This window comes from Vulpes lagopus, chromosome 5 (genome assembly GCF_018345385.1).
Source record: "Vulpes lagopus strain Blue_001 chromosome 5, ASM1834538v1, whole genome shotgun sequence".
In the NCBI taxonomy this organism is placed as follows: Eukaryota; Metazoa; Chordata; class Mammalia; order Carnivora; family Canidae; genus Vulpes; species Vulpes lagopus.
Genome location: NC_054828.1, coordinates 129,871,875 through 129,895,693, shown reverse-complemented (window position 1 = coordinate 129,895,693; position 23,819 = coordinate 129,871,875). Strand labels below are relative to the sequence as shown.

At 41.7% G+C, this 23,819-nt stretch overlaps 1 pseudogene; it reads left to right on the top strand.

Moving 5' to 3' along the window:
* Positions 1–23,077: 23,077 nt before the first annotated feature.
* LOC121491899 lies at positions 23,078–23,582 on the top strand (annotated as a pseudogene).
* The last annotated feature ends 237 nt before the right edge of the window (positions 23,583–23,819 follow it).

Below are 23,819 nucleotides of genomic sequence, written 5' to 3'. Positions count from 1 at the left end.
ATTGACCACAGCTGTTCCTCAGAAATCTCCGGACCAAAAAGCCTAAAAACACCAAGTATGTGAGCAGTCTCAGGCTGCACCAGGTAGCCCAGCCCAGCTTCCAGCTGCCCACAGAGATCACTGAAGTGGCCAAGATGTGAGGAATCACCCAGCAGACCACAGGAGTATGAGACATGATGGTTTGTTGTTTTAGCTGTTGAGAGTTGGGGTGGTTTGCTAGTCAGCACAAACTCACTGGTACAGAAATCAAGTAACTCTTACCATGAAATGCAGGAGACACTTGCAAATTAAGGCTCCTATCAACCCAGTCTATCAGGAAAAAACATCTTATTTATATACATTGGCATGAAAAAATTATTTCCAAGCAAATTTTAATAAAAGTGATTATATTTCCATTTTTTCCAATGAAATATTTGTATTGGTAAAATATATAATTTTTTTTTTATAAACAATGGAAGTTTCCATATTGAAGCAGTATTGAAAAGTGTAGGGTGGTTATAATATTCCTAAGACAGCAACTATTTCTATCCCTACTACATCAATCAATAACAGTTTCACATACATGAATAAGGACATACAATTTACAAAGCATTATCATGTATATTAGCTCATTTGATATCATCACAGCAAATCTGTAGGCAGGACAGGTATTGTCTGTTTTATAAATAAGTGAAGTCTTCACAGAGTAACCAATGTTTTGAAAGCTCAACATATTTCTATGACACCTTGAAAGGCCTGCAGATTGGAATCAGATTGTAAGTGATTCAGCACCAAATTTGCCTACGGTTGCCTGAGGTTGGCACACTAATGAGTCAGCATCCTTAAACCTTCACCTCCTCATCAGCAAAATAAGGAAATATATTAGAAAATACTGTCTTCTAATACCATCTTCTTATCATTCTGGGTTTTTTTTTTAAAGATTTTATTTATTTATTCATGACACACAGACACACACACACACACACACACACACACAGAGAGAGAGAGAGAGAGAGAGAGGCAGAGACACAGGCAGAGGGAGAAGCAGGCTCCATCCAAGGAGACTGATGCAGGACTCGATCCCAGGACTCCAGGATCATGCCCCGGGCTGAAGGCAGACGCTAAACTGCTTAGTCACCCAAGGATCCCCTTATCATTCTGTTTTATCAGCTATGAAGAATCTCTCTGAGACAGGACCGAGATCCTCAGTATGTCCTTCACTGTGGACTCAAGTGCTGACTCTGGGGCTCCATTCCTGGGATGTGATGCCTCACTCTCTGGCTTTGAGAACCAAGTAAAATACGTGGCAATCACTTTGCAAGAAGAGGAACCTGTGTGTGACTGAACTGAACCAAAAATAATAGAAATGCCATTTGGGGAAGAGATGTGAAATTCTGCTCCCCGAAGGAGTGAAAAATGGACAGGCAAGTGCCAGACACTTCATGGTAATAATTCTGGGTAAGTAGTAGTTTTGTGAAAGCCTCCAAAAAAGAGCTCCTAAGGTCCATGCTGGTCATGCAAACCTTGTGTGCTGTATGATTCTTTTTTTCAAGGAGTGATTAACTGATGTAGCCATGTGGGTCACGTTTCTGGGGGCAGAGGTGAACCTTTGTGGGGCCAGGTGGAAAGATCCATCTCCAAGTGTCTAGGACCCTAAGAATCCAAGGAGAAGGAAGAGGCAACATCTAAAGATAGAGGCCAATGTCAGAGCTCTGGGGAAACCCCCTCCCCCACACAGGGGGGCCCGAGGAAGACTTGGATCAGCTTTTCAGAAACAAGAGTGAGGAGCCCAGTGGTAAGGCGAAGCAGAGCTGAGTGAGGAGACAGGAGTGGGGCCCTGGGTGCCCTCACTGGCTCGCAGCCCCATGGCCCATCCAACCTCATGGCCGCTCTAAGGGCTGCAGGTGGGGTAGCTTCAGCCGGAGCCCAGATCAAGGCAGGTGGTGTGTGCAGAAACTGCACTGCTCACAGCATGTCGCTTCCATCACTGTCAAGGCTGGAAACTACACACTCTTGATAGTGACAGAAAGCTTTTAGCCAGACCCCTGTGCAATGATGGATGTTGTTCATCATTTTTTACCTGCTGCTTTTACACTTCCCTCGTCACAATGAGTCATGCATGGCTAAGGAAAGGGGGCCCCACTGCAGATGCTGTGATTCGTCTAATTGCAACAGCTTCATCAAGAGGCAGCAGCCAGAGCAAGCAGCAGCAACGGGCAAGCTTGTTCGGGACTGAAGATCGTTCTCATTGCCAAGTCTGTCAGGGACACACATGGATCCACAAGAAGGCACGTGATCGGCCATGTGAACCATACCTGGCTGCGCTGACAGAGTGGGTGCTTCAGGGTAACTCCCACTATCTGGTGGATTGATAATGAAGATTAATTTACTTATCTCTCAGCTACCTAAATTAGGGTACAGGAAAGACATCTTGCTGCTGCCCAGAACCTGTCTCTAAAGATGCCTCATGTAGTCTTCCCTTATGGGCATCACACTGTGTGGAGACGCACAGAAGCATGATTGCCACCTGCCTGCCGTCCTCTCTCCTCCTTGACTCTCAAAACGTGTTAGAGCCCTGGACAGATGATAAGCACACACACATGTGAGCTTGGTGACTGTGATGTATGTGTCTGTGTCGTTTCTTGTTCCGGTTGTAGCCTTTGTCCCATGGATCTCTGATGTCAAAGCATGCCCCAAAGATACAAGAACTGGGAGGTCCGGTTCTGATGTGGCAACAGCACAAGCTCTTGTCACCCCAGCCTTGACATGTAATATCCCTGAGGTCCACTGGAATACCGACCCTCACAGGTTCCAGCGGGGCATGGAGCAGAAGCCCACCAAGATCCTGAAGGCATGCTTGTCATTGTCCTCAAGGTCCTTCCTCAAAGACTTGGGTCTGTTAATACTTCTCAGCCTCAGCCTCCACACATGCCGAAAAGTGTAGCTGAAATCCTAGGAGGTCGTGGAGAGTGAACGAACCAAAATTTGTGTAAAAATACTTGGTCCTGGGCAGCCCAGGTGGCCCAGCAGTTTAGCACCACCTTCAGCCCAGGGCGTGATCCTGGAGACCCAGGATTGAGTCCCATGTCAGGCTCCCTGCATGGAGCCTGTTTCTCCCTCTGCCTGTGTCTCTGCCTCTCTCTTTGTATCTCTCAAGAATAAATAAATAAAATCTTAAAAAATAAACAAACAAAAAACAAAAAACAAAAACAAAAAACAAAAAAAAACCTTGGTCCAGAGCTTAGTACATGGTGATTCTTTTTTTTTTTTTAAGATATATTTATTTAGAGAGACTCCTAACTCTGGGAAATGAATTAGGGGTGGTGGAAGGGGAGGTGGGCGGGGGGTGGGGGTGACTGAATGACGGGCACTGAGGGGGGCACTAGATGGGATGAGCACTGGGTGTTATTCTATATGTCGGCAAGTTGAACACCAATAAAAAAAATTTATATATATAAGAAAAGATATATTTATTTATTTTGGGGGGAACAGGAAGGGCAGAGGGTGAGAGAGTAAGAGTCTTAAGCAGACTCCCCACTGAGCTCAGAGTAGACACAGGGCTCAATATCACAAGACTGAGATCATAACCTGAGCTGAAATCTAGAGTCTGATGCTTAACTGACTCTGCCATCAGTTGCTCTGATGCAGTGATTCTTAATAAATGTAAGCTACTACAGTTTCTGTTATTATGCATGAGTCCTTGTGATGTATTTTAAGTTGTAAGTACTTTTCAGGGAGAATCAAAGGAAAACAGGAGGTGGAAATATACTTTCTGAACCTGGACTACTATGGGAAGGCACGGGGAAGGGTTGGGATTGGATACAGAGTGAAGAATGACTATAAAAATGGCAAGTGTGAGGGTGCGCATGTGTGAGGGTGCTCACGGAATCTCATTAGCCCACATGGAGCATGACGATGGTAAAAGGACAAACAAGTTGAGTTGAATCAAGTTGAGTTGAGTCTAGATGCAGGGTGTACAGAAAGGTCACATTATAGCTAATTTCAGTCTGGCTTGAGTGTCAGGAAGGATGGCGAGTTTTGCTGTGACGAATTCCACATCCCTTCCTGAGCACACTGCCGGGAAGAATGATGCCACGTGACCGTCCTGGCCTCTTCCCCACGCCACACCTATTCTTCCCTATCAAGGAGAAGTGAGTCAGTCTTGACTGATTGGCTCTAACAGATTGGATCCTCTTTTCTTAAATGGATAGGGTCACTCTACTAAAACATTTAGCACCGAAGAGTTTGGAGTCTTCCTTTTCTTTCTGAGATAGACAGTCTTCCTCTATGGGGTCTGCTCTGTGGACTGATCTTCCTACTGAGTTCATCCAGTTGCTTGTTTTAATATTTAGATTTGACTCAGCGGAGAGGCATCAGGCAGGGAATGTTGGCAAACCCATCTGGCCATATGTTCGCCAGATCCCTCCACCTTGATTTCACCTGTAAACAAACAAACAAACAAACAAACAAACAATCTCCTGGCTATCTGATTCTTGCATCTATCCTTCATTTGGTTCTAAACTAGGCTGTGACCTGAGACTGGTAAACCTTCATGATGTCATATAGAATTTGGGACAAAGGAGGACAATGGAGCAATGTCACTCATGCGTCCCAGACGATCCAGTAGACTTCACATAGAGCAACTCACTTTATACTCACCATAGACCTATCTATTCATAGAAGAACCTGACTCTGTAAGCAGTAGAGCAAGGGTCAAGTCCAGAGATCCATGAGTAAAGCTTGTGCTTTTCTGCTGCACCCTACTGCTAATTTTCAGTTGAATGTGGTAAATTTCATGTTTCTTGCTACTCAGTATGAGGAAGAGGAAGAAAACCATCTACTCTTTTCTTTGTAAAGCATAGCATCGTTCATATTTTTGAACCTGTACAAATACTCTTTCTGGATTTTATTTATAGATCATGAGTGATTACTTTACATGTATTTTGGGGATTTCATGAAATCATGCTTTAAGAACCCCAGCATTAGTAGGTGTCAGGCATGAATGTGAAGGCCCAACTAGAAATTCCAGAGTTGAATTTGTGCCAGGAACATGAAGGGTCTTAGACAGATCACTCAAGATTTTCTGCAACCTCAACTTCCTACAATCCACCCATCACCGGGGAGATGTCGAGAAGATCAAAACCTTGTCAAATATAGTGAGTGCTGAGTAAGGGAAGCAGGCGTTAACATTTAATAATAATGCCGGTCCCCTGTGAGCCTAACTTGCAAGGCTATTTTGAAAATTACTTTTATTATGAGTTAGTTTTTTCTTTCTTTAGTTTGTCTCCAGCTCTACGGAGTGTCATTGGAGATGAGCATAAGTATGAATCATCAATGCCTATCGTAATCACTGTGATATGTGGTGAAATTTAGTGACTACGTTAAGTTGAACCATGCTCTTCCTCTTTGAGATCATCTTCCCAGAGTTTGTAGACTGGTTGCCTGTGTGTTTTCAAGGTAGAGTCAAGTAGCCCAGCGATGCACTGAGAGCTTCCTTTGTCCTCCTATACGGGTTCCCTAGCTTCCCACGTTTCCTGCATTCATTTCTTTCTGGTATATGCACAGATGCCTATGTGTTCGCTACGTCAGAACCCTCAGAATGATAGCTCAGGACTTCTAATATTTGATGTGTTCACCACTGTGTATGAGTGCACATAGTGTTACCATGCTCTGTTCCCTCCTTCTTATTAGTGAGTAAATGCTCCTGTCACATGTGGTTTACTACCACTGTTTACTACTGCTGTATCTGGTTTTCCCACTGGCTTCCTATTTACCTTCTTTTTTCCGTGTGATTGCATTTCATGGCACCCACACTAAGTAGATTAAAGAGTACAGAGCTAGAACTAGTTATATATGCCATGGAGTTAATTCTCTCCGTGACCACACTCAGGCTTGGGACTCACCCTGTGTGAGCAGGGCTGACTGTATGAAGTTGCCTTGACCCAGTAGACAGTGCCTATTAGGTGAATCTGACAAGGACTGACAGGCACCCACCAGGGAGATCGACTCCTTGGTTAGGTTGTATATGACCACAACCACAAAAACAGCAAAAAAAAAAAAAAAAACGATGCCACTTCCCAGCAAAGAGTAAATGGTAAAATGCAGAAAATAGTTCTAAGTGCAGAGTGAGTATTTTGCTTCCAGCCCAAGTCAGCTATGTTTCAACGTTTCTTTCCACATTGTGGTAAAAGGGCTTCATGGCATGGAGGGTGCAGGAGCATGGTGGTCAGAGGGTGGCTACATTATTTCGATTTTTCACTCTGTTTCTTGATTACCTGGAACTGCTTGCTACCACTTATAAATTTGGCCATAGAGGTTACTCAAGAATCTTCTACACTTTGTTAAGTTTTCACAAAAATATAATTTTATTTGAGCAAAAACTTCTTTATGTCTTCTACTCACGCCTTCCCTTCTTTCTTCTTCGCTCTGCAACAGTTAGTTCCCCTTCTTTCTGCCATAACCACAGATTTTAAGTTATTGTTTTATGATCATTTTATTACCAGTTATCAAGCTAATTAGTGGAGAATCCCACTTACATACAGTCTTTTCAAAAAAGTTTCAGTGTAAGATAAGAAGCAAAGTTGCATTTAGCCATCTTCTCCATCTTCTCCATGGATCCAAAATGTAAAAGGGCCCTTCAATGGGTTTCCAATCACTTTTTTTTTCCTATGGTATTTGCCCCATTTGGAAACTTAAAAGTTGCTTTTTTAGATAATATAAGTGTATTCCTTCATCAAACATCAACTTGAGGAAGATACTATACTATCCTGATATAATATATATTGCTGATTATGTGTGAAAATAAACTTTAAAACAGATTTCCCTATATAGTAAGTCCCAGGAAGTGAAAAAAAAAATCAGTTCATTTGCCGGTGGGAATTAACCTGAACTAGACCCAAGAATATGAAAATATGATATATGATGGATGTGATATTGCAGATTAGTGGGGAAAGCATAATTTATTCAATAAATTTATGGTAAGACAGATGGTTATCGAAAAAATAATACTAACATTGAACCTTTGTTTCACACCATAATCAAAAATAAGTTCCACATGGACCAAAAACAAATTTTAGGAAAAAAAACTGCAAGAACAGTCTATGTATAACCTTGGGGCAGAGAAAATTTTCTTGAGCAAGAACTATGAAGGCAAAATCATAAAAGAAGAAAGTTGAAAAATTAGCACATTAAAATTTAAGAATTTTCATATCAAAAAATTATGAAAGTATAAACTCTGGCTGCGAGCAGATATTTACAAAGGATATAACTAATGAAGTATCAGTGTGTAGTTTATACATGAACAACATCCTGAAGTTGTGTTTTTTTGGTTTTGGTTTTCTTTTGTTTGGTTTTGATGACAGGGCAGCTCAATAGAAAAAAAGTTAACCAAAAGAACAGACAAGTATCTCATACATAAGAAAGCACAAGTGACGCATAAAGTTATAAAAATGTTCTGCGTCAGTACTAATCAATGCCATGCTAATTAAAGCCAGGATGATACACTTGCATGCTGGCCAATGTCATGAAAATTGTGCAAACTGACAGCCTCATGCAAAAGACAAAACTGCAGCACTAGTTTACATTCCACTCAAAAAGTAATTCAAATGGGTTAAAGACTTGAATGTAAGACCTGAAACCATGAAAACCCCTAGAAGAAAAGATCATGGGAAGCTCTCTGACATTGGTATTCACCGTGATTGTTTTGGGTATGACACCTAAAGCACAAACAACAAAGTGAAAAGGAAGTGGAACCACCTCAAATTAAGAAGCTTTTGGTGGGAATGTGAAATGGTGCAGCCACTCTGGAAAACTGTGTGGAGGTTCCCCAAAGAGTTAAAAATAGACCTGCCCTACGACCCAGCAATTGCACTGTTGGGGATTCACCTAAAGATTCAGACGCAATGAAACGCCAGGACACCTGCACCCCGATGTTTCTAGCAGCAATGTCCACAATAGCCAAAATGTAGAAGGAGCCTCGGTGTCCATCGAAAGATGATGGATAAAGAAGATGTGGTTTGTGTATACAATGGAATATTCCTCAGCCATTAGAAATGAAAAATACCCACCATGTGTTTCAACGTGGATGGAACTGGAGGGTATTATGCTGAGTGAAATAAGTCAATCGGAGAAGGACAAACATTATATGGTCTCCTTCATTTAGGGAATATAAATAATAGTGAAAGGGACTAGAAGGGAAGGGAGAAGAAATGTGTGGGAAATATCAGAAAGGGAGACAGAACATAAAGACTCCTAACTCTGGGAAACGAACTAGGGGTGGTGGAAGGGGAGGAGGGCAGGGGGTGGGAGTGAATAGGTGACGGGCACTGAGGGGGGCACTTGACGGGATGAGCACTGGGTGTTATTCTGTATGTTGGCAAATTGAACACCAATAAAAATAAATTTATTATAAAAAAAGAAGCTTTTGCACAACAAAGGAAACCATCAACAAAGTGAAAAGGCAGCCTCCAGAGTGGAAGAAAATATTAGGAAATTATAGTTGTTAAGGGATTCAGATCCAAATATATAAAGAGTTCATGTAACTCAATAGCAAAAAAATTGACTAAAAGTGTGCAGAGGGGCAGCCCACGTGGCTCAGCGGTTTAGCACCTGCCTTCGGCCCATGGCCTGATCCTGGAGACCCGGGATCGAGTCCCACATTGGGCTCCCTGCTTCTTCCTCTGCCTGTGTCTCTGCCTCTCTCTCTCTCTGTGTGTCTCTCATGAATAAATAAATCTTTAAAGAAAAAAGTTGGCAGAGGATCTGAATAGATAGTTTTCCAAAGAAGGCATAAAGATGGCCAACAAGTATATGAAATGGTGCTCGACATCACTCAGCATCAGAAAAATGCAAATCAAAAGCACAGTCAGATACCACGTCACACCTGTCAGAATGTCTATCATCAAAGAGACAATAAATAAGTGTTGGCGAGGATGTGGCTAAAAGAAGCCCTCATGCAAGGTTGGTGGGAATGTAGGCTAGCGTGGGCACTGTGGAAAACAGTATGGAGGGTCCTTAAAAAATAAGAATAGAGCTGCCATGTGACCCAGCAACTCTCCTTCTGGGTGTTTATTTATCCAAAGAAAATGAAAACACTAACTGGAAAAGATATCTGCACCCCTGTGTCCATTGTAGCACTATTGGCAATGGCCGAGACATAGAAACAACCTACGTGTCCGTGGGTGGATGGATCTATAAAGAAATTGTGGTACATATACACCCAAGGAAATACTATTCAGTCATTTAAAAAAAAAAAAAGTGAGAGAGAAAGAAAGAAATCTTGCCATTTGTGACAACATTGTTGGACCCTGAAGACATTTTGCTTAGTAAACTAAGTGAGATGGAGAAAGACCTATGCTGTGCATTCATACATACAGACCAGCTGAGCCTGGGGGGACTTAAATGATACATATAATATGATACCTTGCCCATGACCCCAGGGCGGCAGAAAAAGGGTATTAAGGGAAAGTTAAGGAAATCTGAATAAGTATGGGCCTTAGTTAATGATACTGCATTGTTATCGCTTCATTCATTGCAACACCCTGTATTGTTTGCTAACATAAGATGCTGGTAATAGGGATACTGGGTATGAAGTCTATGGGAACTCCCTGTGTTATCTTTGAAATGTTTCCGTGAATAAAAAATTCTTCTAAACAATAAAATGTATTGTAAAAATAATTAAGAGAAAAAAGGACAGCTGAGTATAACTGATGAAGATAAGAAATTTGTACCCATGCTACTCTGGTGGCTGATTAAAGTACCCTCCTTGCCTAAATGACATTTTAATAAAAAACGTTTTCTATGGAATATTCATAATAGCAATCAGCATCTTTCCTGAGAAATTCAACAGATGTGTCTTACTGGGAAGCGTCTGAGGCCTTCTGGAGCTTGCAGAAATTCTCGTGTGTATTGACGGCAAAGGGAATTAAAATGAACAGAGTATAAAGTAACAGACGTGTCAGGGTGGATTTGATCAGACTCCGACTTCTGGAAGACATTCTAACTGACAACCTGCTGTACTGTGCAAGCTTTGTGCCCGGTGCCTCCTTCCAAAAGTTATAGGACGGCGTCGGGCAATAAACAAAAGCAATGGGAACTGCTGCTAAAAGGGGCCTTCTTTCCATCCTTTTACCTTGCCGTGTCCTAGACTGTGGAGCCCGTCTGCCTGCCTTGTCTCCTTCTCTCTGTCATTAAAACCACTGAGATCTGCACCACGCAGGATCAAGGTAACCTGGGCCAGATGATTGTCATCCACTTAGACCGGGAATGCGGAGAAGCAGCCACACAATCAGATTACAGAGGAAGTCTGGACTCAGGAATCCTTAGCTACTTCCCTCTCACTCTCCAGGGGCAGGGCTGTGCCCAGATCCATGTGGCAAACACAAAGCTCCTGGTCATGACTAATACTTTCCAATTACAGCTCTCCACTTCTAAGAAAATCCCCTCATTTGATAACGACGTCAGTACTAACATCTTGAAAAGCCCCAACAAGTTAAAGATAGAAGACTTTTAAGGTGCTTTTTGAAATTGAAGTTTCTGATACTAAATGAATCTGAATACCACCCAGGCATAGGCTGCTTCCCTTCAGAGTCACATTTACAGAATTTTCAAGTATGGATGCATGTGATCCTCACCAGCGGGCCAAGCACACATGCCTGACCTCAGCATGATCCTTCCCTAGGTTGAGTTGTGGGTGCCAGAGATCCTGGAACTTCTTGCTCCTGTTGGCCCCGAGTCTCCATGAGGCCCTGGAGGGGTGCCAGGTCCACTTCGATGGTTCCAGAGATACGCTGTGTGGTCATTGTGTAGTCCCAGAGTCTGGGAAGCAGTTGGGGGAGTGGAGTGCCTGGAAAGGGCCACAGGGCATCCCATGAAGGCTCTGGATGGTAGCAAGACACACGGCTAGACAGTGGACGTGCAGCCCCCATTTGCACTATCAGGGAAGGGCCACATTCTCAGGGAAGACCTGACTTTCAATTATGATAAAATCAAAAGGTAAGTCCTGAGTAGACATTGAGGCCTTGGACTCAGATAATGATCAAGCAGGTGTCCCAGAAGGCCATGGTTTCTGAAACAGGAAACAAAGTCAGATCTGGCATCCTAGAGTGGGAGCTGCAGGCTCCTGGAATTGGGACTAGCTGATTACAGGGGTGAGAGTCAGTTGCAGGCTTCCAGGACTCTCCCCGCTGCAGGCATCCTGGACACTCCGGCACCTTAGTAGCTGAGTGCCCTTAGACCAGAAACCTTTCCTCTGAGGGTTCAGCTTCCTCAATGGTCTTCCAGGGATAATAGACAGACAAGGCCACAGGAGTCAGAAGAAGAACTACCGGCAACCTAGTCGGGGTTTTGCCAGAAGCTTCATGATTTGGGAAAGTTTTAGGCAACCTAGATGAGCCCCAGTTTCCATGTTTATAAAATGAGATGCTAATAGGAACATTATCCACCTCACAGCACCACTGTATGAGCTAAGGATGAGTCTGTGTAGCAAGTGCCTTTCTTTCTTTTTCTTTCTTTCTTTTTTTTGTAGTAAGTTCCTTTCAAAATGATTAACCCATAGCAGACACTCAGTAAATGTATTGACCCAACTCAGATTCTACAGCATGAATCTTAGACAAAATCAATCTCTCTTTTTTCTACACCACACAGATCCCATTTTCCCCTGATTTGCCTGATTTATGCCACCCCCAAAATAAAATATTTCCCCTTTCTTGTTTTTTTTTTTTTCAAACTACTAAAATTTCATGTGCGCTGTTATGCATCTTGGCTTTCGGGCAATTGTGTCTTCACACGATTGCAATGGATTTATGCATTCATTTGACACAAACAAAGTATCAGTCTAGCAGCCAATAATTAAACTTTTAAAAAATATCATTATTTTCAATGAAACCTACGACTTTCCTCAAAAAACAAACAAACAAACAAAAAGAATTGGGGGCCTTTCCCTTGACCTTTTACTTAAAAAAATTTTCCTTCTTCCTTCATAATAGTTAAAGGAAAAAGCTTCTTAATATCACTATGAATTATTTAACTGAGGAATTACCATCAGAGGCACAGCAGGAAAAATTGTCCATAAACCTCACAAAGATGCGAGTGCCCTACCATCCTGCTCACCTCGGCATGAATTTTAATGAGTTCAGGGAGCAAGCGGTGCGGGGAGGGAAGAGTGTGCCTGTGTCTCCGACCCGTAAGGAAGGCATGGGGATTTTTACTCACGCCCCTAATCCATACTGGAGGCTCAATCAATAGCAGTGGACCCCTCATCACCATTAATTGATCCAAAGGAAAGTCTTCCTGCTTCCAGTTGTGCAACAAAACAGGACCTATACGGTGGAGAGTTTAGCAATGTTATAACTTCTTGGATGAGGGATGTTGAGACCTGTAACTACAAATAACTGTCCTTTGGAGGCCCACGGTGACTTAAGAGCATGACCTTGAAGACGATCGCCCTCCATGACTGCTGTGTAGCTTCTCTTCTCAGCACCATGGGTGTAAACGAAGCATTAGCATGGGGGCCGCAGCAGGTGGAGAGCAGTGTGGTGCATGGTGGGTCCCGGGGACCAGAGAGCAGAAGTTGGCTCCCCCTACCTGCATCAGGAGATGTCAGGCCCAGAACAGAGCATGCCCTGCTTCCTGCAGAGTTCATCTGTGAAAATTAAAGCAGCAATGCCCTCCAGAACCGTTGAGAGGGTAGATATACAGGAAACGAATGAGTGATTCACAAAATGTAATGCTCCACAGTACAAGGCAGAGGGGGATTTACAGAGGATTGTGGACAAGCTCCCGGGTCAGGATTTCAATAAGATGCAGGTTCTCCCCCTGGCTCCATGACCACCACCCACCTGACAGCCTTCTTCCCGGCGTGAGGCTGTGTCCTTGGCCCATGTCACAGCACCAACTGCATCCACAGGAGGAGACCAGGCCTGGTGGGAAGGGACATGTGCTGGGGTCTCCTGTGGGCTGAATGCTTGCTGAGTCATTCAACTCTCACAACAAATGTTTGAGTTGTTCTATCATCATCATCATCATCATCATCATCATCATCAATTCATATTTAAGGCTAAAAATAGAAAAGCCAAAAAAGGTCAAGTATCTTATTACAACACAGTAAATGAAGCAGCTGAGATTCAAAACCAGGCCTGTCTAGATCCAACTCAAGCTGCTTCCATGGCCCTGTGACCCATGCACTGTGTGGTCTGAAAACACAAGTGAACGGCTGCAATGATAAGACCTAAGTCAATGTTTCATTAACAGAATTAGCATCGACACAATGCTCCTGAGATCAACAACCCCCATTCCGCTGGGTATTTTACGCCACTGGGCAGATAAAGCTCCAGGATACCCTTCAGAAAGGGTTCTATTTCTGGATTCTATTTTTCTAAGAAAGTTGGTTAACCTCTCTGGGCCTCACTCTTCTAAGGTGTGAAAACAAACAAACAAAAATCTGTAGGCGGTCTAGGGGGCTTACCATGTGGCCGAGCTGTTCTTAGCACTTTCTCCCTATAGCCTATTGAATCCCCGCCCAGCGACCCCACACGTAATTCACGTTACAAATAAAAGACAGGGGAGGCGCACAAATTTACAATAATTTTCTTGCAACCACAAATAACTGTGTGGTGATAATGGCAGGTGTCATATTAAAAGTCCCTATTGCTCTAAATCTACACACTTTTATTTTTCCCCAAAAGAAAATTAAACATTTAAAATGAAAAAAAAAAGTTTACTGTATAAGTTTATGATACATATCTGTACGTATCTATATAAATAACATTTACCTCCAAGGATTTCTAGAAGATCGACGGAAGCATAAATTATATCATTTACCTATAATATTTAGGTTCAAATGACTTTTCCTAAGTGTTCACGTTTGAGTGTATTCGTGAATATGGTGAACATAGCATCCTGCTGCTGGAAATTGGAAAACGTGTTCTGGAAATAATTCAGTATTAAATGCTTAAAGCCTTAAAATGTTCACATTTTTCACATCTTGAGACATAGATATCATTATAGTCATTAGAAAAATAATAATAATAAAAGAGAAAACGATTTAAAAGCCCAAAGGGTTGATTAAAAAAATTAGCCTAATGGTGGAATGATATATAGCCTCTGAAAATGATGCTCATTACAAATTTGTAAACTAGGAATTATTTATAATGCAATGTTGTGTATAAAGAGAAAACCACAAAGTTGTATGTTTAGTATGATACAAATTATAATAAGATATATATTAATATGAGCAGAGGAACAAAAGACTATGGAACTCTACCGGAGTGTTAATAGTCTTTTTTTTTTCCTGAGAAGTGGAATTATGCAATTTAAAATTTTTCTTTCCCAGTTTATGTTTTTAGTCTCCAAAATTTCTGTCATGTACTTTTATAATAAGAAAAAGTCGTTATTTTAAAATAAGAATAAAATGTGTCTAGTAAGAATATAATCATTTTAACATTTATCAGATTAGAATGTGCTCATAGGCCTTAACTGAATTCCTCAGTTTTGAATCTGCACCTCGGATGGACTGAGGCTGAAGGTCCAGGTCTGGCAACATCCAAGGGTGGAGGGAACACCCAGCAGCGCCAGCGGTTCTCTTGAACCCCACGACTAATAACTCTGCCCAGGGCACTGGGGTAGCTCAGAGGTTGAGCATCGGCCCAGGGCGTGATCCTGGGGTCCAGGGATCGAGTCCCGCTTCGGGCTCCCTGCATGGACCTGCTTCTCCCTCTGCCTGTGTCTCTGCCTCTCTCTCTCTCTCTCTCTCTCTGTCTGTCTCTCAGGAATAAATAAATAAGATCTTAAAAAAAAAAAAAAAAAGAAATACCTGTGCCCATAAACGTGGACGATTATATGGCTCCTTGATTCTGTCACCCGCTGCTCCGATTCTGGCTTATTTACCACCGGGGATCACCGTGGATAAACGACCCTGATTCGCATTTTCCAAGCATTCGTGTGAACATTCTGTGAACTTGACTGTCCGGCTGCCCCAAGTGCCACAGGCACCCAGGCAGAGGGAAGTCCTCCGTGGGGCCCTGTTTTGATCAGGGGTGGGTGTGGGGAGTCCAGGGCAGAGGGGAGGACAGCCCAGGGAGGTGAGTCAGGGGAGTGAGCCTGGCTCCCTGGCCCACGGGCCATCCCCAGGGAAGGAGGGAGCCCTCCCCAGCCCTGTAGCTGTCGATGGCCATTGGCCCTGGTGAGGCACCTCTTTCAAGGTCTGTCTGTGTTGACCCGAACAACCACAAGAACTGCCCTTCTTGCTCTGAGTGGCTGGGGTGATGTCGAGCAGTCCCACTTCCCACCTTTCGTATGTGTGTAAGGACACACCCCTATGTCCATCCCAACAGCTTGAATACAGGACATGAGGCCAAAATACCTTCAGATGTCCACACGGGTACGTGGCCCTGGGTACGGAACGTGGCCGATTTAAGTCAATCACATTGCTTCGGTGCTAGTGGCAGGAAAAAGGAAGAAAAGATAGATCCAGGGAAAATTCTTACCCTTACGATTTCTTTACAGTTGTAAATATCCAAGGATAAACAGAGGATGGAGACCTCTGCATGGCGGAGGAGTTTTATCTGACTTTCAATATGCTTAATGGACCATTCAGGTAACAGGCGGAAAGATGTCACTGCCACTGAGCATGTGGTCAGGGACAGGGCCTTGGTCTTTTTGTGCCATTGTGATGAGAGGCGAAATCCACCACAGCTCGGCATTATTGCCGGCTTCCCACCCACCGGGCCGCCCTGATCCCTTGCAGCTCCCGGTCCCACTAAATACACGCAGCATAAACCCTCTGCCCTCTGCAACAAGGACATTCCTGAAGACCAAGGGGTGGTATCACAAATCCCTCTCATTCCTAACGCTGTTAATAAAACGTACCCAGCAGGCAGACCAATCAATAAATTTGAACGTTATCAAAAATAGCAGAGCATAAGGAGAACAAATTTCTGTATTCGGGATCTGGGGGCAAAGTGTAGAATTTTGTGTGAACGTCGGTGATCCAGATTCTTCTGCAGAAGGTTCCTTTTGTGTGCATTTCTATGTTGCATTTAGAAATACTAGGGCTTGCGGACAATGCATGTCAGCTTCGTATCTGTATTGATTTTTTATTCTTTCTGAATTGAATGTGAATATAAATAAAACCCTGACCTTCATATTAAGAGCCCGACCACACGCTTCCTTTGTTTGCAAAGGATATATCACTAGGTTCCCCTATATGAAGCTCCAGCATGAGTGGAACATAAAAAAAGCCCACCATTTTCTGTTAGAAATTCAGAAAACCCTTTCATTTTTCTTTCTTTAAATATAAACTCTATATAACTTCTGTCAAAAGCAAAGAAAAGCCCAGTAGGTACCTGAGCCATGGCAATGTTTCTCCAGCCAAGAATATGAATGTGCATTCATGAGCATTACGCCCTGTGACAGGTGGGGGAGGGAGGGTCTGGGGGGAAGATGAGAGCCTCCTTCTGATCACATCAGTAGCAACGCCACAACCTCGATATTGATTTTTTTATGATTACTTTTTTTTTTTTTTGCATACAATCATCTAATTGGACACTTAGCTGGAGAATGAGATTGGCAGGACAGGTTGAAAGCAAGGGAGGTAAAGAGAAAAGATAGAGAAGGAGGAAAGAAGGGAAGAGCAGATTGAGAAGTGGGTGCAGTGAAATGTTTCAACTAGTATTTCACAGTCTCTCACTCATCTTCAGCCACAAATACACAAATTTGCGTTCATGCAACTGGACTTAAAGAGAATTACAGGTGGACGTTCAAAATAGCGTCATTGTTTGGGAATAACTTTCTGTTTGTATTTGAAGCTTTCGGGAACCTCTGAATTACATCTGAAACTAGAAACAGAGCCCGAGAGGGCCTGTAATCGACGAGTGGCCATGGAAACGGTGCCGAAGCCCAGAGCCTGGCTTGGCACTTCCAGCCGGGCACAGGCCTGCGGTGGCGACGGGGCCTCCGGCCTCTCAGCAGACAGCAGGCTCCTCGCTCAGATGCGATGAGTTTGCACAAAGAAGGCTCCCTGACTCGATGTCTATGCTTGGTGAATATTAGCTCTTATTATCACTGTTTAATTATCAAGAAATAGTCAGACATTCAGCAAAACCTCCCTGAATCACTGGAATATGGAGGGAAGAAGCCTGGGAAAGTGAGAATGCTGATCTATAAAGGGTTGTGGTTGCATAGCATTATATGTCTACATATATATTATATATTTGTTGGGATATTATCTATAATCATATTTATACGATCCCTTTATATTAATTCATGTTCCTAATGCATATTTACATGCATATATTTATATAATTGGATTTACATGTATATTATTAATATGTGGACTTAAATATCCACATGTACTTAATGACCTAGATTGACGGTTTACATATTACTGAATGAAGCTAATCCGGGAGCATTTATTTTTTTGTTTATTTTTGTTTATTTTTATTTTTTTAAAGATTTTATTTATTTATTCATGAAAGACACAGGGAGAGAGGCAGAGACACAGGCAGAGGGAGAAGCAGGCTCCCTGCAGGGAGCTCGATGTGGGACTCAATCCCAGGACCCTAGGATTACGCCCTGAACCAAAGGCAGGTGCTGAACTGCTGAGCCACCCAGGTGCCCTATTTATTTATTTTTAAATTTAAATTCAATGAGTTAACATATAGCATATTATTACTTTCAGAGGAAGAGGTCAGGGATCCATCAGTCTTTTAAAAAATATTTTATTTATTTATTTATGAGAGACACACAGAGAGAGGCAGAGACATAAGCAGAGGGAAAAGGAGGCTCCCTGCGGGGAGCCCGATGAGGGACTTGATCCCAGGACCCTGGGATCACGACCTGAGCCGAAGGCAGATGCTCAACCGCTTAGCCACCCAGGCATCCCAGTGATTCATCAGTCTTATTCAACACCCAGTGCTCATCACATCACGTGACCTCCTTAATATTTTAGGGAGCACAGAAAAAATATAGATGCAGATGGATGTTCTAAAAATTCTTTAAAATGATTTTTCAAATAATTGATTATCTCTTAATAGTTTTCACTTTGACGATAAATTCACCCGAGTAGGCTTTGGGAATAGTTTAAACAGCTAATGTAAACACAGTCTCAGGTTCCAAATGACTGGAGACTTCACAAATTCAACCTTTTTTCCACATTAGCTGCTGGTTCAAGGAAGTGAAATTCTAGCGGAGGGTTATAAGCTGGAGGTAAGAGTTGACAGCAGGACAAGGAGAGCCTCTCGAGAGACTGCAGATTGGGCTGAGCCAATGCTAATTGCTTAGAAAGAGAACCTAGAGTTTGGATATTTGATTTCCAGGCTTTCCCCTCCTTCTGTCTCTCCTTTGGCTTCTCTCTGTCTTTTTTTTTCCCCTTCTCTCCTTCCCTCCCTCCACTCTTTCCAAAATATAAATGAGTTGTTACATACTTTGGGGTAACCAGGGAAAAGAGAGAAGTCTTCACAGAGGAGGTCACATCTGACCTGAGCTTATAATACTATAATATATTACAATTTAAAAGAAATCCTACCATTGTAAGCACCACAGTTATGGGAGGCCAGTAAGAAAAAGAAATCTTTTCAGTTAAATTCTAACACACTGTCAATTTTACCACAAAATCCACGGTCAGGACTCCTGGAATGCAAACAAATAGAAAACATTAACATCCACGAGTTTCTGTAAGAGAACTTCATCTGTCAGGGTAAGGAAGCAAGGGTAGCCCCATGTCTTTCCCCCTTCGCTGGTGCCAGGACTGGCCCAAGCTAGGACAGATTTACCGGAGTAGTTCTACGCGGAAAGTGACCATATTAGCATCACCTCTTTACACACCTGTGTCCTGGGAGCCGTCTACAGTGGGTTGTAGTATAGTTTTGCTTTATTATAGGTTCCTGGCATAGAGAAAGAACATTTACATAGAACCAAAAACATTGTCAATTGTTCATTTGGATAGATTGAAAAGTATGTCTATCATCTATTGACTGCTGAAACAACATGAAAAACTTAAGAAGTATATGAAAATTTGTGACTTTGGACTTGCACTCATGGCCAAGATGCAATAGCAGGAATCAGACTCACTTTCTGATAAACAGAATAACCAGAAATGGAGACTCTTTCAGAAACAAGGTTTTCCAGGACATCAGGCAATGGGTAATGGGCAGTGATCCCTGAGGGGTGAGAAACAGACTCTGTGAGCCCTCAGATCACCTAGCTCACAGCCTGGAGAGACTTTCAGGGCTGAGTTCAGGGAGGGGATGCCACACAGAGTACCACAGCCTCCCCCAAAGTGAAGGGACAGATCTGAGGGTCCAGGACACTAAGCTACTCAGAGTGTCAGGGATGAGTGCTGGATGGTGACATGCGACAGCGAAGGAACCCCAGAATCTGCCCCAGAAGGTCCTTCATTATGACGAGTACAAAGCAGCACATGTACCTGAGCTAACTTCTTGAAGCAGAAAAACAAAGCCCCAAAACATTGAAGGTAACAATTTCCTGTGTTCACACAGGGCCGGAATAAATAGTGCCTGTCCCCCCAGCCAGACAGGAAGCCCTCAAGATTTGAGTTGCATTGGATAATGCACACAGAGCATCTTGCCTCAAGCAGGGGATGCTTTTTCTAGTCAGGGCATTAGACCTTTCTCACAATGCAGTCATAGAAGCAACTCACCCAAAAATTTACATTAAAAATAAGAGAAACCAAAATTTTGGAAGAAAAGGTCAAATTTGGTAAACTCATATTAGCAGATTCAAAGCTTACTGGAGTAATGAAGGCAGCTTTGTATTGAAAAAAAAGAACATGAAAAAGATGACATGTAGATCAATGGAAAATAATAGAGTCCAGAGATTGATCCAAACATACATGGACAATTTATTTTTGACAAAGGCACAATGCTAATTCAATGGAGGATGGTCTTTTCAACAAATAGTGCAGAACAATTGGACTTCACGTGCCAAAATACAAAAAAAAAAAAAAAAAAAGCAAACCATCTCTATATCTGTATCACTCCATGAATTAAAATGGACTCAAAATAGATCATAGACTTAAAAGTAAAACATAAAACCACGGAACTTCTCCAAAAACACACAGACTTTGGGTTGGACAGAAGTTTCATAGACATGCCATGAAAACCAGAAAACATACAAAATACATTAGTTAAAAAGATGTGCTTTAGAAAGACACTGTTAAGAGAGTAAAAAAATAAGACAGTCTGGGAGGAAACATTGCAAAACATGTATCTAAAAAGATTTGTATCTGCACTATGTAAGGTCTCTCAAAAGTCATAAATAAGATCAAAAACCCAATTTAAAAATAGTCAAAAGCATTTGTACAGAAACTTCACCAGAGAAGATGCACTAATGGCAAAGAAGCTCATGAAATGACACTCAGTGTCTGTATCCTGAGAGAAATACACATTAAAATCCATGAGGCCCATGACATTTATTCGTTCTGTTTATGTGCTTTCCAGTAACTCGCAATGATGTTTTGTTGAATCTGTCAACAATGTTCATTATATTTATCCCCAAGTATTTCATAATTTTTATTAATTTTATTTCACATTGTTTGCTGCTAGTGTAGAGAATAAGTTCTAGAAATCTTGCAATGATATAGATTCATCTCCCTCATTATTTGAACATGAATCATCTTATCTTGTATACACAGATGCACTAAACCTACATCACAGTGAATGTAAGTTTTTAAGTACGCATGTCTTTTATACAAATTTATTTAAGTCTGATATTTAAAACCTGCAACTCGATGAGTTTTGTCATCTGCATACAGTAAAACCATCACCACAATTCAGATATTGAATATTTCCGTCAACCCCAAATACTCCTTTTGCCTCTTTCCAGCACACATCCTCTGACCCAGAGTCAGGGAACCACTGCCTCTATTTGCTGTCACTATAGATTAGTTTGCGTATTTCTAGAATATCAAAAAAGTGTAATCATTTCTTTTAACCTTTTTTTTCACTTACCATAATGATTTTAAGATTTATCCTTGTCCATAGATGCATCATTTTTTTTCCTGAATAGCATTCTATGTAATATGTATACCACTTTGTTTATCCATTTGCCTGTTTATAGACATTGGGGTTATTCCAGTGTGACTATTTCAAACAAAGCTGCTTTGCGCATTTGTGTATAGTCCTTGTGAAGACATATGTTTCTAATCCTGTTGAGGGAATGGCTAGAATTTACTAGGCGTTGTGTTCAGCTTTTTAAGGAAATAATAAACTCTTCTCCTAGCTGGCTCTAGAAGCTTTCAGGCTATAATTTTTGCGACTGAGAGGTCAGTCCTCAGTATAACTGAAATATTATGTATGAATTCAATATAATGTAATTCCTTTGCAGATAACCTATATTTCAAGTTCCAGCTTACTGTAATGAATCCTTTTTGGCCCAGATGCCCAGTATAATTTTTGGAAATGTGAACTCTGTTTAGTTTTTTGGGGGAATATGATAGGTATCTTAACTCTGAAGATTAGTGTCTTTCATCCGTCCTTAAAATAACAAGTCATCATCTCAATATTTCCTTTCTCGTATTCTAGACATTATCTCCTTCTGGTGCTCTTAGAAGATGTATTGTAGGTTTTTGGGTGGTTTTTTTTTTTTTCCACTTTAATCTCAATCTCATTTGCGCTGTTTTGTTTTTTTTTTTGTTGTTGTTGTTGTTTTGTTTTCTTTATTTTTTTCTTGCTTTAATTCTCGATTTAGCATTTTCTATGATTTCTTTTGATCTATAATTTCTTCAAATCTATCCTTCTGTTTATAAATTCTCTTTTCAGTTGAGTCTAATCTCACGTTTAAACTTCTCATTGTATATCTAATGCCAGTTATTACATATTATATTTTCAGGTTCTATTTGGTCCTTTTTTGAAATCTTTTGAGTAATCCTTGATAGCTCCTTATGCTTGTATCAATTTTTAAAACATTATTTTCTTCAAAATTACATATACTTATTTTACATTCTACATATGATGATTTGTATAGCTAGCACTATTTGTAGCACTAAGTGTGTTACTTCTCCTTTCTGATGATGTTCCCTTTCTGCATATATTTAGAGATTCTTGTTATAAAGCCCATGTTTTCTGAAATGTGATCTGTAAGGAGCAAGTAAGTGCTGTAGTAAGTGCTTCTTCCGGAGAGTATGTTTGGTGTGCTCTGTAAGGCAATTAGGACCTCTGCATCTCACTTTTCCCCTCATTTCCTCTTACTGTCCATCAAAACGACAGCAACATGTCATCCAGGATGGGCAGAAACCTCTGAGACCAATGTCAGATCCAGGACTGGCTACCTGCCCAGAGAAAAACTCTTTGGCATTTCTGTGTCTCCATTCCAATTACTTCCCTTTCCAGCCAGCATGCTCATGTGTAAAAATAATTATAAATAATTTTCCAGCAGTGTTTCTCTGACCATATTGCAGAAGAAGAAAATCCTTATTTATTAAGTTAATAAAATATTAAATTAGAAATTTATTGGTCTAGGCCCCAGACTACAATAAGCTTTCTTGTGCTTTGGGCCTCTCGATAATACCTTTTCACTATGGCAATAGAGATCACTTGGCCAGTGGAAAATAAAGTAGGGGAGTATACACCTATGCACATATACTGTCGCTTATCTTTGATTATTTCTCTCCAGTAGAGCCATTTAAGACAAACAGTATGAAGAGATTATAGGTAGTCATAGTGTAAACAAGTTGTTATGGATGGAATGTTTGTGTCCCCTGAAATTCATACACTGAAGCTCTGACCTCATTATGATGGTACTAGAGGCAGAACCTTGAGAAGAAGCTAGCATTAGACAGGCTGCTAAAGGAGGGACCGACATGGTAGGATGAGTGTCTTCATAGGAAGAAGAAGAGACACCAGAGCTCTCCTTCTCTGCCATGTGAGGACACAGAGAGAAAGATGTTATCTGCAAGGTAGGAAGAGCATCCCTAGACCAGAACCCACCCAACTGCGACAGCTCTTGATCTCTGACTTCCAGCCTCCAGGATATGAGAAAATAAATTTCTTCTGTTTAAGCTCTCTGGTTTGTGGTGTTTATTACAGAAGCTGAAGCAGATTCATTCATGAGTGAAAGATCACAGATACCTAACCAAGAAATCTTAATGGAGCCTTTCATGAAGATAGCTCCAAAGATGAAGAAGGAAGCTCCTGTTCCACCAAAGATGAAGCCAAAGCAAAGGCTTTGAGTTAAAAAAACAAAAACAAAAACAAAAACAGTGTAAAAAGGCATGCACAATCACACAAAAAAAGAAGATTCACATGTCACCTACATTCCAATGACCCAAGCCCCTGTGTCTCTAAAGGCAGCCCAAATATCCTCGAAAGAGCACCCCCAGGAGAGATAAGATTGATCACTATGCCATCATCAAGTTTCCCCTGACTACCGAGTCAACCTTGAAGAATATAGAAGACAACAACACACTTGTGTTCATTGTGGATGTCAAGGCCAATAAGTACCAGATCAAGCAGACTGTGAAGAAGTTCTACAACATTGATGTGGCCAAGGTCAACACCTTGATCAGGCCCGATGGAGAGATGAAGGCATATGGTCAACTGGCTTCTGACTATGATGCCTTGGATGTTGCCAACAGAATTGGGATCATGTAAAGTGAGTCCCGCTGGTTATGAATCTAAATATAAATTTTTTCACCATAAAAAAAAAAGAAATCTTAGTGGAGGGTAAGAAGGTGCCATAGTGTAGAGAAAGAAACTGACATCAGAGCCAGATGAGCTGTGGCTTACACTTCCCAGTGTCCCCCTGGCCCTGTTAACTGGGGGTGTCCTTTCCCTTTATGGCTCCCAGATTCTCCACCCCAGAAGTTGTTGAACAGGCTTGTCTCCCAG